Source organism: Procambarus clarkii, chromosome 35, assembly GCF_040958095.1.
Source record: "Procambarus clarkii isolate CNS0578487 chromosome 35, FALCON_Pclarkii_2.0, whole genome shotgun sequence".
NCBI lineage: Eukaryota > Metazoa > Arthropoda > Malacostraca > Decapoda > Cambaridae > Procambarus > Procambarus clarkii.
The window spans coordinates 38,513,237-38,532,190 of record NC_091184.1 but is presented as its reverse complement, the minus strand read 5'-3'; the positions used below and the strand labels follow the sequence as shown (position 1 = coordinate 38,532,190).

Here is an 18,954-nt window from a genome sequence, read left to right as displayed (position 1 = left end):
TCCTTGACAAACTGCGAGCACAGGAATAGGGGCAAACAGTGCGCAATACAGCTACTAACACATCTAATGTTACTAATACAACCACACCTACTAATACACCTACAACAACTACAGCAACTAATACAACTACAAATAGTACTACACCTGCGACATATAATACAACAGCATCTACCAATATAACTACAACTGTTAACAGAACTATAGCTACTAATACATCCCCCTGCTATTAATACAACTAAATCTACTAATACACGTAGAGACGTATATATATTTCTTGGTGTATTAAGCGACATTATAAACCGTCTGGTCATAGGAGCCGCCGCTACCAATCTTCAAAAGTCGCTTTTCAAAGCTCTTTTTTTTTATGCTAGACTTTTTTAAGCGATGCCTGGATTCCCTTCCAGAATTTTTAATATTCCAGCATACTTTTGGAGGCTTGCAGGAGCGTTACGAGAATCAAAGGAGAGTACTGCCGGCGTGTAAATTGTTGCATCCTTTGTGAGGTCTCCAGGACTCGTACGAGGAGGGTGGCGGGGGGAGGGGGGGCGGGGGAGTTACCTGTCTCCAAGACGGGTGGGGACGGGGCGACTTGTCTCCAAGACGGGTGGGGACGGGGCGACCTGTCTCCAAGACGGGTGGGGACGGGGCGACTTGTCTCCAAGACGGGTGGGGACGGGGCGACCTGTCTCCAAGACGGGTGGGGACGGGGCGACTTGTCTCCAAGACGGGTAGGGACGGGGCGACTTGTCTCCAAGACGGGTAGGGACGGGGCGACTTGTCTCCAAGACGGGTAGGGACGGGGCGACCTGTCTCCAAGACGGGTAGGGACGGGGCGACTTGTCTCCAAGACGGGTGGGGGGGGGGGGGAGTTACCTGTCTCCAAGACGGGTAGGGACGGGGCGACTTTTCTCCAAGACGGGTAGGGACGGGGCGACCTGTCTCCAAGACGGGTAGGGACGGGGCGACTTGTCTCCAAGACGGGTAGGGACGGGGCGACTTGTCTCCAAGACGGGTAGGGACGGGGCGACTTGTCTCCAAGACGGGTAGGGACGGGGCGACTTGTCTCCAAGACGGGTAGGGACGGGGCGACTTGTCTCCAAGACGGGTAGGGACGGGGCGACCTGTCTCCAAGACGGGTAGGGACGGGGCGACCTGTCTCCAAGACGGGTAGGGACGGGGCGACTTGTCTCCAAGACGGGTAGGGACGGGGCGACTTGTCTCCAAGACGGGTAGGGACGGGGCGACTTGTCTCCAAGACGGGTAGGGACGGGGCGACTTGTCTCCAAGACGGGTAGGGACGGGGCGACTTGTCTCCAAGACGGGTAGGGACGGGGCGACCTGTCTCCAAGACGGGTAGGGACGGGGCGACTTGTCTCCAAGACGGGTAGGGACGGGGCGACTTGTCTCCAAGACGGGTAGGGACGGGGCGACTTGTCTCCAAGACGGGTAGGGACGGGGCGACCTGTCTCCAAGACGGGTAGGGACGGGGCGACTTGTCTCCAAGATTCGACTGGTCTCTCACCTGGTAGTAGTGTGGGACCTAGAGGCACCTAGACGGGTGGTGGGGCGGGGAAGGATCAGCTTCCTAGACAGGTTATTGAGGCGGTGTCGAGCCTCCTAGTCGGGTACTTACCCGTCAGTAATAATATCAGTGACCACGGGGGAGTGAGGTCTCTACACCCCGCCTACCAGCCTTCTGCCTCCAACGTTTCTATTTAACTATTCTGTCTTTCACAATTGTTCAGAATCTGGCCTTAAAGTTGTAGATGCAGGAAGCTTCCACAACTTTTTTTCACAACATTCCACCTGTCAACTACCTATACAGGATGTGAGTACTTCCTTACGTTCATAGACTCATTTGCGTTTCCACCTTCTACCTGTTTGTTCTTGTCCTGCTTTCTCTGAATTATATTTGGCTATTCTTGTCCATCTTATTTAGTCCCTATAGTATCTTGCATGTTGTTATCATATCCCCTCTATCCTCTAGGAACTTTTTAGTTCCATTAGCCATTCATTGCGTAACCTTCTTAGCTCTGGCACCAGCCTTGTTGCAAAGCTTTGTAATTTTTTCAATAATGGAAAAAGAAGACCAAAGCAATATGTATGCAAGGTTGCCTCGGTAGCTTCGTCAAGAGTGGAGCACCTTTGACGACTGGACCACCACCAGGGAAACCCATTTTTTCCCTTGGGTGCGCCTTCCTAGTGAAAGAGTTTTGGTCTCTGTAAACGCCGTGGAGTTAAGCAAAGCTCATAAGAGTGTCAGAGAAGAATATTTGGGGCATCTTGAGATTTCGACGACGAAAAACAAATTGGGTTAGCTTGTAAAGTCTGAAGATTCTGACGGGCGGAGCAGAGGGAATCGCTGCCGATCTCGCTGGTTCTTGTGCGTCATTTTGACAGTTTGTATATAGATTGAGGCATCAAGTTTGTGCCTCACGCTCCGGTGCTGTGCCTCCTGCCTCTCCTACTGCCGCCCTCCTCAATCTCTCCACCAAAATGATCGAATGCGGTTTTTACTTTATTTTTTCTGCACGTGTCGATGTGAGGAATGAGTATAATTGTGTGAGGTGTACAAACATTCACTGTTTAATGTCCGGGATGCTACGGCACTTTTTGTACTGTGTGACTGATGCCCAGGGCACATGTGTGACTGGTGTCTAGGGCACATGTGTGACTGGTGCCCAGGGCACATGTGTGACTGGTATCTAAGGCACATGTGTGACTGGTGCCCAGGGCACATGTGTGACTGGTGCCCAGGGCACATGTGTGACTGGTGCCCAGGGCACACATGGGTTAAATTATTTTGCACTTGCTTAAGTTGAGCGCTAGTAGCAACTTTCGGAAGCGTTCTCTCACAATGTTTTGGTCATCTTGCACTCTCTTGCAATGATCCTCAACGTTTATTCTCCTGGTTATCTACACGTTAAGCACAATCATGAGAGGAAACCTCTATCCTGTTTTAGAGACCGTAAACCTGTTAGGAACCAGACAGGCCTCGTAGTGAACTCTGCGGCACTCCGCTAGTGGCACTCTGGTCTTTGTTGCTTCCCTCTTATCCCTGTCTTCTTTATTGTAACTCCTGTCACTGCTGTCGGACTTCCTGTCAGTGTTGCCTGTTGCTTCAACTAGTGCACGAGTATGTTGTGTGACTGAGCCGCCCCTGCCTCATGTCATCTTAATTGATATATTTATATTAACACATTTCACGCTTAATCAAAACACCTCACAACTTCGACAATTATATTAACCACATCACTAATATTCAACACAAAAACTAAAATTAATGCTAATAAAATGAAACCATAACAGTCATTAACAATTATTAATAATTTATCATGAATTAAAAACTCATTAGTGACATTGCCAATGGTGACAAAAGGAGAAGACAGCAGCCATCATAGAGGCAGTGAAGCCTAGATCAAACACAGCCTCGCGTCAACACACACATACACACAGACAAAGGAACCCGCTGAGTGAGCTGGAATGGGGTAAATACGGCCGGGAATCACTCCTGACAATCCCAGAAGGGAGTAATAGACCGGCGTGGAGGAGAGACTCTCGGCCCTCACACTCCCTCACCTGAATACATATACTGTAATTAGCGTCCCCTGGAAACACAAACCGAAACTGTCTCTATTTTCCGCTTGTTACAACTTGTAATAAAGTTGTTACATCTTGGCTTAACGTGTTTATGACGTATTAGAACGTTGTTACAACTTGCTATATTGGTTGTTATAACTGGTTAGGAGGTGTTAAAACTTGTTCGAACGTTGTACCAACGTCGTAGTTTCGGTGTGTGTTTGGCGGGGTGAAGCTCAACAAGCTGTTGTAAATAAAGTTTGGTCACACGGCGCGTATTAATGCTCTCTGAGTCTTTAATGATGTTCTTTACGTCATATAGACCACTTTGACTGGACGGTAGAGCGACGGTCTCGCTTCATGCAGGTCGGCGTTCAATCCTTATCCTAACCTCTTCCAAGTGCTATAAAGTCGTAAGGCTTAGCGCTTTCCCCCCTTGATAATTAAATTACGCCATAAAGAATCATATTTACGTCTTAAATGATTAAGTGTAAAATAATGATGATCAAGTCTTAAGGGAAGACGAAACCGCGTGTTCTCATCGTAATTTTATTTTTACATCTTAATGATGCCGCTTACGTCTCGTAGTATTTACGTCTTGATGATGCTCATTGCGTCTTAAGTTATGCTTCTAATGTCATAAATATGTTGCTTGGCCCCGTCAAACTGAGGCCATTTAGGTACGTTTTCGTCAAGCAGTTCACGTCGTCTTGGTGCAGATGTTCTTACGAGACAGTTTCGTCAGCCAAATGCAGATTACGTCTTGAGGCAATTTACGTTTTCCTGACGCATTTTACGTCGTCCCGATCAGTTTACATCTTCCTGGTGCAGTTGACGTCTTGCGGTATACTTATGGTCTACAGTGGTATCATTACAAGATCTGGAGAAGCTTATATCATCTTCCCTGCAACGTAATCATTGGGGAAGATAATGAATGGTTTAAAATTACAAGTCAAGCTCAAATGCCTTACCAAAATACTGACTATTTATATATCCAACATGAAGAAAACAGTCTCACGTTAACCTAACATGGACATTGTTTAATAATATACAACAACGGTTTAATCTGACTTAACAACTACAGGTAAATAATTACCTAAGAACAATAATAGCAAGAAATATAAGATAATGCTGCAAATGTAATAAATGTAGAGTGATGTAATTGAAATGGTATTCACTATTATGAAAGCAGCCACACATGGACTAAGCCAAGATGATGGAGGGAGTCCTGCCTTTGTCAGACTCTGAACTAGCTGTGTGCAAGTGGCGGCCGGGGCATTGTTGAGGGTGAATTGGTAGTTAAGCTGTGGATCTCAGCCTGACAATAGCTGGCGAGTAATCTGAGCTGTCAGTTGTTTCTGATATCCCTAACAGCTATGCTTTTGTCTCTGTTCCTGATACTGTCACAGGTGTGAATGTTGGTGCTGTTCCTGATACTGTCACAACTGTGTTGGTGCTGTTCCTGATACTGTCACAGCTGTGTTGGTGCTGTTCCTGATACTGTCACAGCTGTGTTGGTGCTGTTCCTGATACTGTCACAACTGTGTTGGTGCTGTTCCTGATACTGTCACAACTGTGTTGGTGCTGTTCCTGATACTGTCACAGCTGTGTTGGTGCTGTTCCTGATACTGTCACAGCTGTGTTGGTGCTGTTCCTGATACTGTCACAACTGTGAGTGTTGGTGCTGTTCCTGATACTGTCACAACTGTGAGTGTTGGTGCTGTTCCTGATACTGTCACAGCTGTGTTGGTGCTGTTCCTGATACTGTCACAACTGTGTTGGTGCTGTTCCTGATACTGTCACAACTGTGAGTGTTGGTGCTGTTCCTGATACTGTCACAACTGTGAGTGTTGGTGCTGTTCCTGATACTGTCACAGCTGTGTTGGTGCTGTTCCTGATACTGTCACAGCTGTGTTGGTGCTGTTCCTGATACTGTCACAACTGTGAGTGTTGGTGCTGTTCCTGATACTGTCACAGCTGTGTTGGTGCTGTTCCTGATACTGTCACAGCTGTGTTGGTGCTGTTCCTGATACTGTCACAACTGTGAGTGTTGGTGCTGTTCCTGATACTGTCACAGCTGTGTTGGTGCTGTTCCTGATACTGTCACAGCTGTGTTGGTGCTGTTCCTGATACTGTCACAGCTTAAGGAGGAATGTTATCGTGTAATCCAGGTGTTGTCACAGTCGGGTAGAACAATGGCCTTTGTTTCAATGATGTCATTGTATGTTCTGATTTCAATATATATTTAAACTTTCCTCAAGATATGACGGTGTCCTTGAGAGTCTTCATGGTACGTGTTCGTTGTGTAGTTACAAATATGTAACCACACACACATTTTAATGTGTTATATATGCATACCCACATGAGCTCTCTCTTATACTATCCCCTCAACCTCCCCCTACAATTAACGGTTGCCTAGCTGGTATGGTAGCCCGTGTCACCCCAACATATACCACACACTCTCAACACTCACCACCATCAACACATGTAACCTGGCAGCCTTAGCTTTAACTTAACTTTAACTTAAGCAGCTTTAACACAATGCGCACCAACATAGATGGAATTATTTACAAAGTCACGTCCAAAAACTCACACACGAAATATATATATTATATTATATAATCATTAAGAACTGGTGATGACCCAACCAGGATTTGAACCCATGACTTCCAGGATTACCCTTAAACGAGCACAGTACCGTGTCCACAGCACCATTGATCATATAAACATGCACGCGTGTGATATATATATATATATATATATATATATATATATATATATATATGTCGTACCTAGTAGCCAGAACGCACTTATCGGCCTACTATGCAAGGCCCGATTTGCCTAATAAGCCAAGTTTTCCTGAATTAAGGTTTTTTCTCTAATTTTTTCTTATGAAATGATAAATCTACCCATTTCATTATGTATGTTGTCAATTATTTTTATTGGAGTTTAAATTAACGTAGATATATGACCAAACCTAACCAACCCTACCTAACCTAACCTAACCTATCTTTATAGGTTAGGTTAGGTTAGGTAGCCAAAAAAGTTAGGCTAGGTTAGGTTAGGTAGGTTAGGTAGTCGAAAAACAATTAATTCATGAAAACTTGGCTTATTAGGCAAATTGGGCCTTGCATAGTAGGCTGATAAGTGAGTTCTGGCTACTAGGTACGACATATATATATATATATATATATATATATATATATATATATATATATATATATATATATATATATATATATATATATATATATATATATATATATGGAGGAGTGTGCTTATGTATATGTCATGTACGAACACATGCACAAAGCTGAGCACAGAAGGAAAATCTCTCCAGGCCACTGTTCCACTGTTTCAGACACGCTCATATAAAATTCTTTTTCTTGTTTCAGAGCCAACAAAAGTTTATTCATTGTAAATTGTTTGGAAATTTAGAAAACGAGTTGGCCATCAGAGAGAGTTTTGTTGTAATACCAATACTTGTTTTGTTGTTGTGTAGTGATTGTTAGTGGTGTGGTGATTGTTAGTGGTGTAGTGATTGTTAGTGGTGTGGTGATTGTTAGTGGTGGTGGTGATTGTTAGTGGTGGTGTAGTGATTGTTAGTGGTGTGGTGATTGTTAGTGGTGGTGTGGTGATTGTTAGTGGTGTGGTGATTGTTAGTGGTGGTGTAGTGATTGTTAGTGGTGTAGTGATTGTTAGTGGTGGTGGTGATTGTTAGTGGTGGTGTAGTGATTGTTAGTGGTGGTGTAGTGATTGTTAGTGGTGTGGTGATTGTTAGTGGTGGTGTAGTGATTGTTAGTGGTGTGGTGATTGTTAGTGGTGTAGTGATTGTTAGTGGTGGTGTGGTGATTGTTAGTGGTGTAGTGATTGTTAGTGGTGGTGTAGTGATTGTTAGTGGTGGTGTGGTGATTGTTAGTGGTGGTGTAGTGATTGTTAGTGGTGGTGTAGTGATTGTTAGTGGTGTGGTGATTGTTAGTGGTGGTGTAGTGATTGTTAGTGGTGTGGTGATTGTTAGTGGTGGTGTAGTGATTGTTAGTGGTGTGGTGATTGTTAGTGGTGTGGTGATTGTTAGTGGTGGTGTAGTGATTGTTAGTGGTGGTGTAGTGATTGTTAGTGGTGGTGTGGTGATTGTTAGTGGTGGTGTGGTGATTGTTAGTGGTGGTGTGGTGATTGTTAGTGGTGGTGTAGTGATTGTTAGTGGTGGTGTAGTGATTGTTAGTGGTGTGGTGATTGTTAGTGGTGGTGTAGTGATTGTTAGTGGTGTGGTGATTGTTAGTGGTGGTGTAGTGATTGTTAGTGGTGTGGTGATTGTTAGTGGTGTGGTGATTGTTAGTGGTGTGGTGATTGTTAGTGGTGGTGTAGTGATTGTTAGTGGTGGTGTAGTGATTGTTAGTGGTGTGGTGATTGTTAGTGGTGGTGTAGTGATTGTTAGTGGTGGTGTAGTGATTGTTAGTGGTGGTGTGGTGATTGTTAGTGGTGGTGTGGTGATTGTTAGTGGTGGTGTAGTGATTGTTAGTGGTGGTGTGGTGATTGTTAGTGGTGGTGTGGTGATTGTTAGTGGTGGTGTAGTGATTGTTAGTGGTGGTGTAGTGATTGTTAGTGGTGGTGTGGTGATTGTTAGTGGTGGTGTGGTGATTGTTAGTGGTGGTGTAGTGATTGTTAGTGGTGGTGTAGTGATTGTTAGTGGTGTGGTGATTGTTAGTGGTGGTGTAGTGATTGTTAGTGGTGTGGTGATTGTTAGTGGTGGTGTAGTGATTGTTAGTGGTGTGGTGATTGTTAGTGGTGTGGTGATTGTTAGTGGTGTGGTGATGTGTTAGTGGTGGTGTAGTGATTGTTAGTGGTGGTGGTGATTGTTAGTGGTGTGGTGATTGTTAGTGGTGTGGTGATTGTTAGTGGTGTGGTGATTGTTAGTGGTGTGGTGATGTGTTAGTGGTGGTGTAGTGATTGTTAGCGGTGGTGGTGATTGTTAGTGGTGGTGTAGTGATTGTTAGTGGTGTGGTGATTGTTAGTGGTGTGGTGATTGTTAGTGGTGTGGTGATGTGTTAGTGGTGGTGTAGTGATTGTTAGTGGTGGTGTAGTGATTGTTAGTGGTGGTGTAGTGATTGTTAGTGGTGTAGTGATTGTTAGTGTTGGTGATTGTTAGTGGTGTGGTGATTGTTAGTGGTGGTGTAGTGATTGTTAGTGGTGTGGTGATTGTTAGTGGTGGTGTAGTGATTGTTAGTGGTGGTGTAGTGATTGTTAGTGGTGTGGTGATTGTTAGTGTTGGTGATTGTTAGTGGTGTGGTGATTGTTAGTGGTGTAGTGATTGTTAGTGGTGTAGTGATTGTTAGTGGTGTTGGTGATTATGGTGGTGTTGGTGATTATGGTGGTGTTGGTGATTGTGGTGTTGGTGATTGTGGTGGTGTTGGTGATTGTGGTGGTGTTGGTGATTGTTAGTGGTGTTGGTGATTGTGGCGGTGTTAGTGGTGTTGGTGATTGTGGTGGTGGTGATTGTTAGTGAGTGTTGTGGTGCGGTGTAGTGAAGGTGGTGATTGTACTCGCCTAGTTGTGTTTGCGGGGGGGTTGAGCTTCGGCTCTTTGGTCCTGCCTCTCAACTGTCACTCAACTGATGTACAGTTTCCTGAGCCTACTGAACTGAGGAACCTGTACAAACCATTTTTGTTCCTTCGCCTTGCTTGCCGCACTCAGGAAACCGGACCGCAGCGCCCCCCAGGGAAGGACCTGTCTCCCTCGGGGGAGGACAGCGTGTGGCGTACACTGGACGGCCTCCACAGGGCGTCTCCCTCACCACCCCGTCTACAACTCTTCACTCGGGGCAAATGAGCCGCTACGCCACTCTGCTCACCTCGCCTCGTGCAACTACACAAGTATGAATACGGGATCCTCGGACGCCTCTTCTTGGCCAGCTTGGCCGTGTGACTGCGGGAGATGACGACTGTTGAGGACAATTGTCGTGGTGACTAGGAGCGACACAACGCCACGACGATATCCACTGTCTCACAGCGTGTGTACAAAGTGCACAAGTCTACCTCCTTTGATACGTGCCACAGTGTTCAGTAAGTAGCTATAACTCAGCCTCTGCAGGGTCAGTGTGTAACAAAGCAAGGAGGGACTCACAAACACAGTCTTCACAATGTAACAAAGCAAGGAGGGACTCACAAACACAGTCTTCACAAAGTAACAAAGCAAGGAGGGACTCACAAACACAGTCTTCACAATGTAACAAAGCAAGGAGGGACTCACAAACACAGTCTTCACAATGTAACAAAGCAAGGAGGGACTCACAAACACAGTCTTCACAATGTAACAAAGCAAGGAGGGACTCACAAACACAGTCTTCACAAAGTAACAAAGCAAGGAGGGACTCACAAACACAGTCTTCACAAAGTAACAAAGCAAGGAGGGACTCACAAACACAGTCTTCACAATGTAACAAAGCAAGGAGGGACTCACAAACACAGTCTTCACAAAGTAACAAAGCAAGGAGGGACTCACAAACACAGTCTTCACAATGTAACAAAGCAAGGAGGGACTCACAAACACAGTCTTCACAATGTAACAAAGCAAGGAGGGACTCACAAACACAGTCTTCACAAAGTAACAAAGCAAGGAGGGACTCACAAACACAGTCTTCACAAAGTAACAAAGCAAGGAGGGACTCACAAACACAGTCTTCACAATGTAACAAAGCAAGGAGGGACTCACAAACACAGTCTTCACAAAGTAACAAAGCAAGGAGGGACTCACAAACACAGTCTTCACAAAGTAACAAAGTAACTAAAGATAATAACTGACAACCCGTTACTTCAGTAGTATTTTCTCAAAAAGTAACAGAAATGCTCCACCGGCTCAATGCTCACTAGGTGTTTTTTTGGGCCGTTTGAACTCACATTCTTATGTTACTCACAAGTGCTTCTCGAGTATTGCAAAATATATTGAAGAACAAAGAGGTAAAAGAGCAATTAAACACATGTAACACATCAACAACACATGCAACACACAAGTCAACACATGCAACACACAAGTCAACACATGCAACACACAAGTCAACACACGCAACACACAAGTCAACACATGCATCCGAAAAGCAAAGCTCAACAAACTTTCCAATCAACGTAAATGTGTGACTTCTCTCACTGTATTGTTGGGGGCCTGTTGAAGTGTTGAGAGACACGGCGTCGGGGTGGGTCGTGTGTGTGTGTGTGTGTGTGTGTGTGTGTGTGTGTGTGTGTGTGTGTGTGTGTGTGTGTGTGTGGTGTGTGTGGTGTGTGTGGTGTGTGTGGTGTGTGTGTGTGTGTGTGTGTGTGTGGTGTGTGTGTGTGTGTGTGTGGTGTGTGTGTGTGTGTGTGTGTGTGTGTGTGTGTGTGTGTGTGTGTGTGTGTGTGTGTGGTGTGTGTGTGTGTGTGTGTGTGTGTGTGTGTGTGTGTGTGTGTGGTGTGTGTGTGTGTGTGTGTGTGTGTGTGTGTGTGTGTGTGTGTGGGTGGGTGTGTGTGTGTGGTGTATGTGTGTGTGTGTGTGTGGTGTATGTGTGTGTGTGTGTGTGGTGTGTGTGTGGTGTGTGTGTGGTGTGTGTGTGGTGTGTGTGTGGTGTGTGTGTGTGTGTGTGTGTGTGTGTGGTGTGTGTGTGGTGTGTGTGTGTGTGTGTGTGTGTGTGTGTGGGTGTGTGTGTGTGGTGTATGTGTGTGTGTGTGTGTGTGGTGTGTGTGTGTGTGTGGTGTGTGTGTGTGTACTCACCTAGTTGTACTCATCTAGTTGTGTTTGCGGGGGTTGAGCTCTGGCTCTTTGGTCCCGCCTCTCAACCGTCAATCAACAGGTGTACAGATTCCTGAGCCTATCGGGCTCTGTCATATCTACACTTGAAACTGTGTATGGAGTGAGCCTCCACCACATCACCCCCTAATGCATTCCATTTGTCAACCACTCTGACACTAAAAAAGTTCTTTCTAATATCTCTGTGGCTCATTTGGGCACTCAGTTTCCACCTGTGTCCCCTTGTGCGTGTTCCCCTTGTGTTAAATAGACTATCTTTATCTACCCTATCAATCCCCTTCAGAATCTTGAATGTGGTGATCATGTCCCACCTAACTCTTCTGTCTTCCAGCGAAGTGAGGTTTAATTCCCGTAGTCTCTCCTCGTAGCTCATACCTCTCAGCTCGGGTACTAGTCTGGTGGCAAACCTTTGAACCTTTTCCAGTTTAGTCTTATCCTTGACTAGATATGGACTCCATGCTGGGGCTGCATACTCCAGGATTGGCCTGACATATGTGGTATACAAAGTTCTGAATGATTCTTTACACAAGTTTCTGAATGCCGTTCGTATGTTGGCCAGCCTGGCATATGCCGCTGATGTTATCCGCTTGATATGTGCTGCAGGAGACAGGTCTGGCGTGATATCAACCCCCAAGTCTTTTTCCTTCTCTGACTCCTGAAGAATTTCCTCTCCCAGATGATACCTTGTATCTGGCCTCCTGCTCCCTACACCTATCTTCATTACATTACATTTGGTTGGGTTAAACTCTAACAACCATTTGTTCGACCATTCCTTCAGCTTGTCTAGGTCTTCTTGAAGCCTCAAACAGTCCTCTTCTGTTTTAATCCTTCTCATAATTTTAGCATCGTCCGCAAACATTGAGAGAAATGAATCGATACCCTCCGGGAGATCATTTACATATATCAGAAACAAGATAGGACCGAGTACAGAGCCCTGTGGGACTCCACTGGTGACTTCACGCCAATCGGAGGTCTCACCCCTCACCGTAACTCTCTGCTTCCTATTGCTTAGATACTCCCTTATCCACTGGAGCACCTTACCAGCTACACCTGCCTGTCTCTGTGTGTGTGTGTGTGTGTGTGTGTGTGTGTGTGTGTGTGTGTGTGTGTGGTGTGTGTGTGTGTGTGTGGTGTGTGTGTGTGTGTGTGTGGTGTGTGTGTGTGTGTGTGTGTGGTGTGTGTGTGTGTGTGGTGTGTGTGTGTGTGTGGTGTGTGTGTGTGTGTGGTGTGTGTGTGTGTGTGTGTGTGTGTGTGTGTGGTGTGTGTGGTGTGTGTGTGTGTGTGGTGTGTGTGTGGTGTGTGTGTGTGTGGTGTGTGTGTGTGTGTGTGTGTGTGTGTGTGTGTGTGTGTGTGTGGTGTGTGTGTGTGTGTGTGGTGTGTGTGTGTGTGTGTGTGGTGTGTGTGTGGTGTGTGTGTGTGTGTGTGTGTGTGTGGTGTGTGTGTGTGTGGTGTGTGTGTGGTGTGTGTGTGTGTGTGGTGTGTGTGTGGTGTGTGTGTGGTGTGTGTGTGTGTGTGTGGTGTGTGTGTGTGTGTGTGTGTGTGGTGTGTGTGTGTGTGTGTGTGTGTGTGTGTGTGTGTGTGTGTGTGTGTGTGTGTGGTGTGTGTGTGTGGTGTGTGTGTGTGTGTGTGTGTGTGTGTGTGTGTGTGTGTGGTGTGTGTGTGTGGTGTGTGTGTGTGGTGTGTGTGTGTGTGGTGTGTGTGTGTGTGTGTGTGGTGTGTGTGGTGTGTGTGGTGTGTGTGTGTGTGTGTGTGTGTGTGTGTGTGTGTGTGTGTGTGTGTGTGTGTGTGGTGTGTGTGTGTGTGTGTGTGTGTGTGGTGTGTGTGGTGTGTGTGTGTGTGTGTGGTGTGTGTGTGGTGTGTGTGTGTGTGTGTATGTGGTGTGTGTGTGTGTGTGTGTGTGTGTGTGGTGTGTGTGGTGTGTGTGTGGTGTGTGTGTGTGTGTGTGTGGTGTGTGTGGTGTGTGTGTGTGTGTGTGGTGTGTGTGTGGTGTGTGTGTGGTGTGTGTGTGTGTGTGGTGTGTGTGGTGTGTGTGTGTGTGTGTGGTGTGTGTGTGGTGTGTGTGTGGTGTGTGTGTGTGGTGTGTGTGGTGTGTGTGTGTGTGTGTGTGGTGTGTGTGTGGTGTGTGTGTGGTGTGTGTGTGTGGTGTGTGTGTGGTGTGTGTGTGGTGTGTGTGTGTGGTGTGTGTGTGTGGTGTGTGTGTGTGTGTGTGTGTGTGTGTGTGTGTGTGTGTGTGTGTGTGTGTGTGTGTGTGTGTGTGTGTGTGTGGTGTGTGTGTGTGGTGTGTGAGTGTGTGTGTGTGTGTGTTGAGAGAGGTTGTTATAGTGGCTAGTGTGTGCACCTTCTTTGTAATATGGGCGTTCTTGTCGCTAGTCGTGTGTGCTGCCCTCTGGTCCTGGCTGACCCTTCATGACCACACACATGACCCTCTCCAACACCTGCCTCGTGTAGTCCATAAACCTCCAGGATCTTGCAGTCGTTCTTACTGTTGATATGATGGCTTTCTTTACCTCTCAGCCCACTCATACTTTTCTAAATGTTTTCTCTGTTATTGCTCACAATATCTCAGAGATATTCTTTGTCTGCTTCATTCTCTCCTCCGTTGTCTCTTCTTGCCTCCTTTCTTGTCTTCTCTTCCTATTCCTGTGTCTTATTCTCTCCTGAAGCTATTGTTTGTTCTTCTCTCTCTTGTGGTGCATTATCCCTGTGGAGGTGATGGTGTGGAAAGTGGTGGTGGTGGGGACGGTTGGGGGTAGACAGAGTAGTGATGGTGGGGGTAGACAGTGTAGTGATGGTGGGGGTAGACAGAGTAGTGATGGTGGGGGTAGACAGAGTAGTGATGGTGGGGGTAGACAGAATAGTGATGGTGGGGGTAGACAGAGTAGTGATGGTGGGGGTAGACAGAGTAGTGATGGTGGGGGTAGACAGAGTAGTGGCACTTTGAGCGGCCTCCGGGAGGTGCAGGTCGTCTGTCTGGACTATACCAAGGGAGTGGGAAGTGAGGAGAGGGTGCAAGAGGAGGGAGAGAGGTGACAATGAGAACAGAGGAGGAGAGGAACACGTGCAGTTGGAGTGCACGTGTTCATATTCTTCACGACGCTTGCACACACACTCAACAGGCACTTGGCGCTCTACAGCCTCACTCTCCAGGACGCGGCACAAGAGCCGCCCTGCCGCCCTTGTGCGGTGCTGTCGGGGGGGGAGAGGTCGCAAGCCGTCTGATCTGCGATCTCTAGTCGATAGTCAAGGATGTAGCGAGCTTAGGGTCAGGGGGGGAGTATTGACCTCAGCGTCGGCAAGGTTTTTGTCAGGGAGGAATGGTAATATTTGCAGACCTTAAAATATTCTGACCACAAGGACTGTTGTGGCTGGCGGGGGATCTACATCAATTGAATTCTAAGATTTGAAGAGCAACAGGTCATTGTCAATAATAATGTATGGAAAGATTTCGCGGTGTGGCGCAGTACATAATGTAATTAATTGTTTAGCGTCACCAGAAACGTCCGTGCCTGACCACGCCTCCTGACCAATGGTGGACAATGCTCAGAAAACTATCAGTATTACACAGTTTTAACCTGAACCAAAGCTCTGCTGTTTTGACGGATCAATATGATGGACGGTGATAGGTTTCCACGCCGCTGGATAATGACTGCCAGAACGCTCTATTTGGCCTCTCTGATCTTCCTCCTCTGAACATCCAAGACAATAACACAATACGTGAATATCTTCCAGGGCTACTCCATAAATGAACCAATATCGAACCTTAACCTATATCGTTGATAGGTTAGGTAATAATTGTAAATAAGAAGCAATAAGATGCTTATCTTAACATACTAAGAAGGTTAGGTGAGGTCGGTGTTTTCTATGAAACTTTTCAAGGTAAACTAAAATATTCACAATCAATTAGTATGTCACATATGCACTTATTAAATAAGCCAATATTGACTCTAAGCAAGTGCGAGAACGGGTTGAAATGAACATAGCATTACTTCTATAATTATATCACCTCCATTACCGTTGTCACCTCCCATACTTTAGTCACTTCTAGCACGCGTCGGTACTCGTCCTATAACGCCTCAGGCATCAAAGACGCAGAAGATAAGATTAAAATGTTTTCAATTTGACAGCGAGAAAATCGACAAATTGCAAATCTGGAGTTGGGACGTGGGAGCGGAGAGGCGACGAGCCAAACTTATTCAGTGGAGTCGTAATTGTCAGCTCAGATGTCATGACCAGCAAAATTTTGTTGGTGAAACTCTGGCTGGAGTAGAAGGAACTCGAGGCGAGATCAGGACTCCGACTAACAAGCGAGACACAAAGTTGGCGGTGCCGGTATTATAAGTTTGTCGGAGGGTAACTGGGGGAGCAAATTTGTCAACCAGAGTTAACTTTCCTACACTGCTTAGGCAGGAAGAAGCACCAATCAAACTTTTCCTCAAGTCCTACAATTTACCCTTCGCAATCCAGTTCAAACTTTCATGGCAAGGATATCACTGCTCTCTATATTCAGCCATTAAAAATGAACACTATATATATATATATATATATATATATATATATATATATATATATATATATATATATATATATATATATATATATATATATATATATAAAGTTTGTGAGGGTACCACCTCTGGTGCCAATGTGGGGACCCATAGCCTCGGAGAAGAAAATAAAAAGTATTCAGAGAAGACCTTGTGGTTTCTCACTGAACACTAATATTATCTTCTCCTACCACCCCCATTCTTTTGTATGTACACATATATATTTACTTTATTTGAACTTTGTTACAAAAAAGGAGTTACATATGGGTTACAAAGATGGTTATATATATATATATATATATATATATATATATATATATATATATATATATATATATATATATATATATATATATATATATGCGGAAAGTCCACAGAAAAATATGAAAGAAAGTGAACGTTTCGGCCTGTTAAAGCCTTTGTCAACATCAGACTGACAAAGGCTTTAACAGGCCGAAACGTTCACTTTCTTTCATATTTCTCTGTGAATTTTCCGCATAAAATGATCAGTGTTTTGTATATATATATATATATATATATATATATATATATATATATATATATATATAAAATCACTAAGAACTCAAAATGACGTGGCCAGGATTCGAACCCATAACGCCCAGGATGACGGTACTGTGACCACGTCACCATTGATCGTCTTACGCTGAGACGATCAATGATGACGTAGTCATGTTTGAGCAACATGGCACTGAATGCAACATGGCACTATCAAGACATAATAGAGATCTTCACACGACACTGAGATATTCCTCCAAGTCTCGACGGCGTTGGGGATGAGTGGCCGTAGCGCTCACATTCTCAACTTTCTCTTCTACAATGCACACAATATTCCCATTTGGCATCATCCTTCAGCTCTAAGGCCGCTCTCTCTTCTCGAACGAATTAGACAACTGTTGACAGGGAGAAGAACGTCGGGTCAAGGAGACCAGAGAAAGATCTTTACTACAGCCATCGTAATGGCCAGCTGAATCGCAAAATCAAGGCATATGAAAGGCAAGTGGCACTCTGCATCAGTTCCCCCTTAAAATCCCGTGCAAGTAGGCAGTTGGAGGCACTTGTGACCCTCGCACCCAACAAAGACTCGTCCGGTAGTCAATGGCTCTCCAACCACGGGAGGGTAATGAGGCGCGCGGCTGAGAGCTGCTTTAAGTGCCTCCTGGAGGGCCTTCAAACCTGGTTGCCATTGCACGCTCTATGGCATATTTTGCCAACCGGTTAATCTGGCACCCCGGAGGAGCTGCACCGAGTCACACAAGCCGCTCCATGCACTAAAAGGAAAAAAAAATCATATATATTTATATACGCGTCCCCGACTGCACTCTGAGAGGCAAAGAAGTTGAGGAGAGACGAGGTTGGGGAGAGCGGGAAGGAGGCATTCCCTCCGTGTTTGGTTAGGGCGACCAGCGGCTGAAGGAGAGTAGGGACTCCAGAGGAACACGTGTGGCATAGTGTCCACAGATTGATTTATGGTCATCTGCCCTCAGCCGTCCCCTCCACAAGACATGAGGGAGGGGAACTGCTAGGTGAGGGGGGAAGACATGAGGGACGGGAACTGGTCGGTGAGGGGGGAAGACATGAGGGAGGGGAACTGGTAGGTGAGGGGAGAAGACATGAGGGAGGGGAACTGGTAGGTGAGGGGGGAAGACATGAGGGAGGGGAACTGGTAGGTGAGGGGGGAAGACATGAGGGAGGGGAACTGATCGGTGAGGGGGGAAGACATGAGGGAGGGGAACTGGTAGGTGAGGGGGGAAGACATGAGGGACGGGAACTGCTAGGTGAGGGGGGAAGACATGAGGGAGGGGAACTGGTAGGTGAGGGGAGAAGACATGAGGGACGGGAACTGGTAGGTGAGGGGAGAAGACATGAGGGACGGGAACTGATCGGTGAGGGGGGAAGACATGAGGGAGGGGAACTGGTAGGTGAGGGGGGAAGACATGAGGGAGGGGAACTGATCGGTGAGGGGGGAAGACATGAGGGAGGGGAACTGGTAGGTGAGGGGGGAAGACATGAGGGAGGGGAACTGGTAGGTGAGGGGGAGAAGACATGAGGGAGGGGAACTGGTCGGTGAGGGGGAGAAGACATGAGGGAGGGGAACTGGTCAGTGAGGGGAGAAGACATGAGGGAGGGGAACTGGTCAGTGAGGGGGGAAGACATGAGGGAGGGGAACTGGTCGGTGAGGGGGAGAAGACATGAAGGAGGGGAACTGGTCGGTGAGGGGGGAAGACATGAGGGAGGGGAACTGCTAGGTGAGGGGGAGAAAACATGAGGGAGGGGAACTGGTCGGTGAGGGGGGAAGACATGAGGGAGGGGAACTGCTAGGTGAGGGGGAGAAAACATGAGGGAGGGGAACTGGTCGGTGAGGGGGGAAGACATGAGGGAGGGGAACTGGTCGGTGAGGGGGGAAGACATGAGGGAGGGGAACTGCTAGGTGAGGGGGAGAAGACATGAGGGAGGGGAACTGGTCGGTGAGGGGGAGAAGACATGAGGGAGGGGAACTGCTAGGTGAGGGGGAGAAGACATGAGGGAGGGGAACTGGTCGGTGAGGGGGAGAAGACATGAGGGAGGGGAACTGGTCGGTGAGGGGGGAAGACATGAGGGAGGGGAACTGCTAGGTGAGGGGGAGAAGACATGAGGGAGGGGAACTGGTCGGTGAGGGGGGAAGACATGAGGGACGGGAACTGGTAGGTGAGGGGGGAAGACATGAGGGAGGGGAACTGGTCAGTGAGGGGGAGAAGACATGAGGGAGGGGAACTGGTCAGTGAGGGGGAGAAGACATGAGGGAGGGGAACTGGTCGGTGAGGGGGAGAAGACATGAGGGAGGGGAACTGGTCAGTGAGGGGGGAAGACATGAGGGAGGGAAACTGGTAGGTGAGGGGAGAAGACATGAGGGAGGGGAACTGGTCAGTGAGGGGGGAAGACATGAGGGAGGGAAACTGGTAGGTGAGGGGAGAAGACATGAGGGAGGGGAACTGGTCAGTGAGGGGGAGAGAAAACATGAGGGAGGGGAAGTGGTCAGTGAGGGGAGAAGAGATGAATG

At 46.9% G+C, this 18,954-nt stretch overlaps 1 long non-coding RNA gene across 1 annotated transcript in view; it reads right to left on the bottom strand.

Annotated features, from left to right (window-relative positions):
• Positions 1-4,169: 4,169 nt before the first annotated feature.
• LOC123768507 (uncharacterized) overlaps positions 4,170-18,954 on the bottom strand; it is a 100,843-nt gene continuing 86,058 nt past the window's right edge. Inside the window, exon 6 of the long non-coding RNA XR_011230499.1 lies at positions 4,170-4,483. This is a non-coding gene — a long non-coding RNA (uncharacterized lncRNA). The remainder of the gene's footprint in view (positions 4,484-18,954) is intronic.